Source organism: Coregonus clupeaformis, chromosome 25 (genome assembly GCF_020615455.1).
Source record: "Coregonus clupeaformis isolate EN_2021a chromosome 25, ASM2061545v1, whole genome shotgun sequence".
Taxonomy (NCBI): Eukaryota; Metazoa; Chordata; class Actinopteri; order Salmoniformes; family Salmonidae; genus Coregonus; species Coregonus clupeaformis.
In genome coordinates this window covers 22334339-22340464 of record NC_059216.1, presented here as the reverse complement: position 1 = coordinate 22340464, position 6126 = coordinate 22334339, and positions in this window count along the sequence as shown.

Sequence of the window (6126 nt, the reverse complement as noted above, 5' to 3'; positions counted from 1 at the left end):
GTAGAGTTTGGTACCAGGGAGGCTGTAAACTTGTAGCAGGACTATATTTAGTGCAGATAGATATGGTGCTCCGCGTTATCCAATGCAAAATTACTTGAAGCCAATGATATTAAGCATATTTTCCTGATACAAAAGCAAATCCCCAAACACAATACCATGCATCCCTCTGAAACAGTGTTACAGCATGCGTCAAAATCACACAACCTACTGTTGGCATCAACAGTAAGAGAATTGACATGTTTCTCAATTGTTATGATTCTACTGCACTCTGACCCATTCTATGTGGTCCTCTGTAGCTCAGCTGGTAGAGCACGGCGCTTGTAACGCCAAGGTAGTGGGTTCGATACCCGGGACCACCCATACACAAACATGTATGCACGCATGACTGTAAGTCGCTTTGGATAAAAGCGTCTGCTAAATGGCATATTATTATTATTATTATTACTATGAGCTGAAGTTGGACATGGCCCTAAGAAGTCTTCCCTGAGAGCTGAGATGTGTGTGTTTGTGTGTGTGTTTATGGCAAGAGTGGTCCTCCTCTCCTTCATCCCTGGCTTGTCTTGCCTAGCTTGGCTCCTGGCGTGGAGGAAGGAGAACTGTTCCTGTTCCTCAGGTCTGTCCTCATGCTGCACACAGATGGTTATTATGGAGCTGCACATAAATTGATTATGTTGGAAATTAACTGTTGCTGTCAAAGGCAGCTGCCAACCTGTCCCAGTGTGTCCCTCTGCCCGCTGATGCATAGGATCCAGCTGATAAGCCAGATGTTGCACAGCATGCTGCTCATTTTAAGGTCAGCACAAAAGTGGTATGGGTCTCCGACTCGCTGGCTTTGAAGTCAGTGCACCGCTCACCCTCTCGCATTTTTGGGGGATTCTGATGTTTGCCCTTACAAAAATGAATTTGTTGCAGCAAACTTCCCGCAAGTTTGCGGCAAATTTGCTGCAAACTAAATAGTGTTCCACAAAATGTTGCCATAAGGTTTTTTTCTGGCAAAAACCTGTGGCAGCAATACTTATTGCCACTAGCAGTTTACCAGAAGCAGTTTCTGGTGAACACATGAGTTCCAAGACCAGTAACCGTTGATGACCAATCATTTACAAAATAGCCTCCAACACTCTACTCAGCAAATTGGATGTAGTCTATCACAGTGCCATCCGTTTTGTCACCAAAGCCCCATATACTACCCACCATTGTGACCTGTACGCTCTTGTTGGCTGGCCCTCACTACATATTCGTCACCAAACTCACTGGCTCCAGGTCATCTATAAATCACTGCTAGGCAAATCCCCATCTTATCTTAGCTCAATGGTCACCATAGCAACACCCACCCGTAGTCTGCGCTCCAGTCTGCACTGGTCATCCCCAAAGCCAACACCTCCTTTGGCCGCCATTCCTTCCAGTTCTCTGCTGCCAATGACTGGAACGAACTGCAAAAATCTCTGAAGCTGGAGACTCTTATCTCCCTCACTAACTTTAAGCGTCAGTTGTCAGAGCAGCTTACCGATCACTGCACCTGTACACAGCCTTGCTGAAATTAGCCCACCCAACTACCTCATCCCCATATTGTTATTTATTTTGCTAATTTGCACCCCAGTATCTCTATTTGCACATCTCTTTTGCACATCTATCATTCCAGTGTTAATACGAAATTGTAACTATTTTGCACTATGGCCTATTTATTGCCTTACCTCCATAACTTACTACATTCGCACACACTGTATATATATTTTCTGTTGTATTTTTGACTTTATGTTTTGTTTACCCCATATGTAACTCTGTGTTGTTGTTTTTATCGCACTGCTTTGCTTGATCTTGGCCAGGTCGCAGTTGTAAATGAGAACTTGTTCTCAACTGGCTTACCTGGTTAAATAAAGGTGAAATAAAAACATATTTAAAAATATTTAAAACAAACAGAGGGATTTGAAAAAACTGTTGTAAAATGTAAACCAAGGTACACTACATGACTAAAAGTATGTGGACACCTGCTTGTCGACGATCTCATTCCAAAATCGTTGGCATTTAATATGGAGTTGGTCCCCTCTTTGCTTTCCACTAGATGTTGGAACATTGTTGCAGGGACTTGCTTCCATTCAGCCACAAGAGCATTAGTGAGGTCGGGCACAGATGTTGGGCGATTTGACCTGGCTCGCAGTCGACGTTCCAATTCATCCCAAAGGTGTTCGATGGGGTTGAGGTCAGGGCTCTGTGTAGGCTAGTCAAGTTCTTCCACACCGATCTCGGCAAACCATTTCTGTATGGACCTCGCTTTGTGCACGGGGGCATTGTCATGCTGAAACAGGAAAGGGCCTTCCCCAAACTGTTGCCACAAAGTTGTAAGCACAGAATAGTCTATAATGTCATTGTATGCTGTAGCGTTAAGATTTCCCTTCACTGGAACTAAGGGGCCTAGCCTGAACCATGAAAAACAGCCCCAGACCATTATTCCTTCTCCACCAAGCTTTACAGTTGGCACTATGCATTTGGGCAGGTAGCATTCTCCTGGCATCCGCCAAACCCAGATTCATCCGTCGGACTGACAGATGGTGAAGCATGATTCATCACTCCAGAGAATGCGTTTCCAATGCTCTAGAGTCCAATGGTGGCAATCTTTACACCGCTCCAGCCGATGCTTGGCATTGCGCATGGTGATCTCAGACTTGTGTGTGGCTGCTCGGCCATAGAAATCCATTTCATGAAGCTTCCGACAAACTGTTCTTGTGCTGACGTTGCTTCCAGAAACAGTTTGGAACTTGGTAATGAGTTTTGCAACTGAGGACAGATGATTTTTACACGCTACGCGCTTCAGCATTCGCGCTCCCGTTCTGTGAGCTTGTGTGGTCTACCACTTCGTGGCTGAGCAATTGTTACTCCTAGACATTTCCACCAGCACTTACAGTTTACCGGGGCAGCTCTAGCGGGGCAACATTTTTATGAACTGACTTGTTGGAAAGGTGGCATCCTATGACGGTTCCACATTGAAAGGGACTGAGCTCTTCAGTAAGGCCATTCTACTGCCAATGTTTGTCTATGGAGATTGCATGGCTATGTGCTCAATGTTTTACACCTGTCAGCAATGAGTGTGGCTGAAATAGCCGAATCCACTAATTTGAAGTGGTGTCCACATACTTCTGTATATATAATGTATCTAGCTAGCTACTTACCAAAGTTGTCCTCTCTAACTTATTCAACTTCCTAATAAACTTTAAAATTGTGTTAGCTAATTGATGCCTAGTTAGCATGTCATTTTTTATTGGATAGAGTGAAACACATTTTGTTGATACCAGTTTCAATCTGCCAGCGCCACTGACTGGCTAGCTAGCGAATGTTAGCTATCATATTTTTGCACAATTAATGTGATAGCTAACTAATTAATTGCCTAAACACATTTTTGGTGAATATGTTGCTGTCTTTTAATACCAATATGCATGTCAATACATTGTCACTGTTCAGTAGCATGTTAGCAAGCACACCAGCTAAGGTAACAACAATATCAGATGTATACCCTTTCCCTACCCGTACTGTTGGAAGAGGTTATATTGGGCATCAACACCCTAGAAAGATGTTTGTGGTGCACTCACTCATAACACTTTTTTTTGTGATAAATCAGTGTATCATCTTCAAGCTTGATTAGGTAAGCAAATGCATGTATTATTCTCATAGATTTAGCCCGTACCCCCCTTCATTGGTCGCTGAGTCTACCTTTCAAGATGCCAAAATAGAAAATGTTTTCATTAAATGTTTTCAGTATCCTAATTTTGTTTTGTGTTTTCTGATTCTTTCAGTGCATGCATTCAACAAGTTTCGGCCGCCATCTCCAAAAGTTCACTCAAAAAGGCAATAGTTCTGAACTGGGTTTGATTTGGTTTTTGTTGTTTTAATTATTACATTTGTTTTAATAATCTTTTAAACTTCCATTAGTTGAAAGCTAATGCTCAGTTATCACTTGGCTCATGTAAATTCTGTAGTTGCCCCTTTAAACATCCTAAGGTCAACAACCCCATAGTGTTCACATTTCTCTCCTGTAAATGTTGTAGCTACATAAAAATAAACTTTTTTTTCATTAGCCTGCTGATGATTTGATGCGTTATTAGATTTATTTTGTACCTCCCGAGTGGCGCAGTGGTCTAAGGCACTGCATCGCAGTGCTAGCTGTGCCACTAGAGATCCTGGTTTGAATCCAGGCTCTGTCGTAGCTGGCCGTGACCGGGAGACCCATGGGGCGGCGCACAATTGGCCCAGCGTCGTCCAGGGTAGGGGAGGGAATGGCCGGCAGAGATGTAGCTCAGTTGGTAGAGCATGGCGTTTGCAACGCCAGGGTTGTGGGTTTGATTCCCACGGGGGGCCAGTATAAAAAATAATGTATGCACTCACTAACTGTTAGTTGCTCTGGATAAGAGCATCTGCTAAAATGTAAATGTATCTGTGAATACATATTCATTTGGTATGTTTAATTTACTTTTCACTGTGAGAAGCAAGTTCATTTAAAGTTATATGTGATTTGGTTTATGTAGATACAACATTTCAATGTTGTTAACTTTCCCCCTTCTGATAACCAGGTGGCGAATCGCATCTCTGCATGTCTGGCAGACATATCAGTGTGGATGTCGGATCACCACCTCAAGCTGAACCTCGGCAAGACGGAGCTGCTCTTTCTCCCGGGGAAGGACTGCCCGCTCCATGATCTCGCCATCACGGTTGACAACTCCAATGTGTCCTCCTCCCAGAGTGCAAAGAACCTTGGCGTGTCCCTGGACAACACCCTGTCGTTCTCCGCTAACATCAAAGCGGATCCTGCAGGTTCATGCGCTACAACATTCGCAGAGTACGACCCTTCCTTACACAGAAAGCGGCACAGGTCCTAATCCAGGCACTTGTCATCTCCCGTCTGGATTACTGCAACTCGCTGTTGGCTGGGCTCCCTGCCTGTGCCATTAAACCCCTACAACTTATCCAGAACGCTGCAGCCCGTCTGGTGTTCAACCTTCCCAAGTTCTCTCATGTCACCCCGCTCCTCCGCACACTCCACTGGCTTCCAGTTGAGGCTCGCATCTACTACAAGACCATGGTGCTTGCCTACGGAGCTGTGAGGGGAACGGCACCTCCTTACCTTCAGGCTCTGATCCTACACCCAAACGAGGGCACTACGTTCATCCACCTCTGGCCTGCTAGCTCCCCTACCTCTACGGAAGCACAGTTCCCGCTCAGCCCAGTCAAAGCTATTCGCTGCTCTGGCACCCCAATGGTGGAACAAGCTCCCCCATGACGCCAGGACAGCAGAGTCACTGACCACCTTCCGGAGACACATGAAACCCCACCTCTTTAAGGAATACCAGGAATAGTATAAAGTAATCCTTCTTCCCCCACCCCCCATTTAAAAAAAAAAGGTGGTTGTCCCACTGGCTATCATAAGTTGAATGCACCAATTTGTAAGTCGCTCTGGATAAGAGCGTCTGCTAAATGATGTAAATGTAAAATATAAATGTTAACACACAGTAACCAAAAACCTGATCTATTTTGCATATTCATTCTGAGTTTGCAGCAAACAGTAGAATGTTCGCCACAATTTTTCCAGAATTGTTTGCCAGAAGTTACATTTCTGTCATTTAGCAGACGCTCTTATCCAGAGCGACTTACAGGAACAATTAGGGTTAAGTGCCTTGCTCAAGGGCACAGACAGATTTTTCACCTAGTCGGCTCGGGGATTAGAACCAGCGACCTTTCGGTTACTGGCACAACGCTCTTAACCACTAAGCTACCTGCCGCCCTAAGTTCACAAGTCGTTGCCAATTTGCCGCAACAGTTTGCCACAAAACTAATTTGGATGAGAAAATATGAGCTTGCTGCAAATTTGCGGAAAATTGGCCAAAGGTTTGCCACAACTGTTTGCTTGTTTTTTCGGTAAGGGTGATGTGTGAGATTTTTGTGTTATGTTGTGATTTAATGTTAGGGAGTGATAGTTGATGTAGTTTGATAATGTATTTTCTTTGTTGTCTTTTCTTGATTGGTCAGTGATATGTTTTCAGGGTCAAGAGAAGACAACGGTTGTTTGAATCCCTTTGATTTTGTTTTCCTTCTACTGTAATTCAATTCCCTACTGAGGAAGTTTTTGTTGGGTCACCAGTG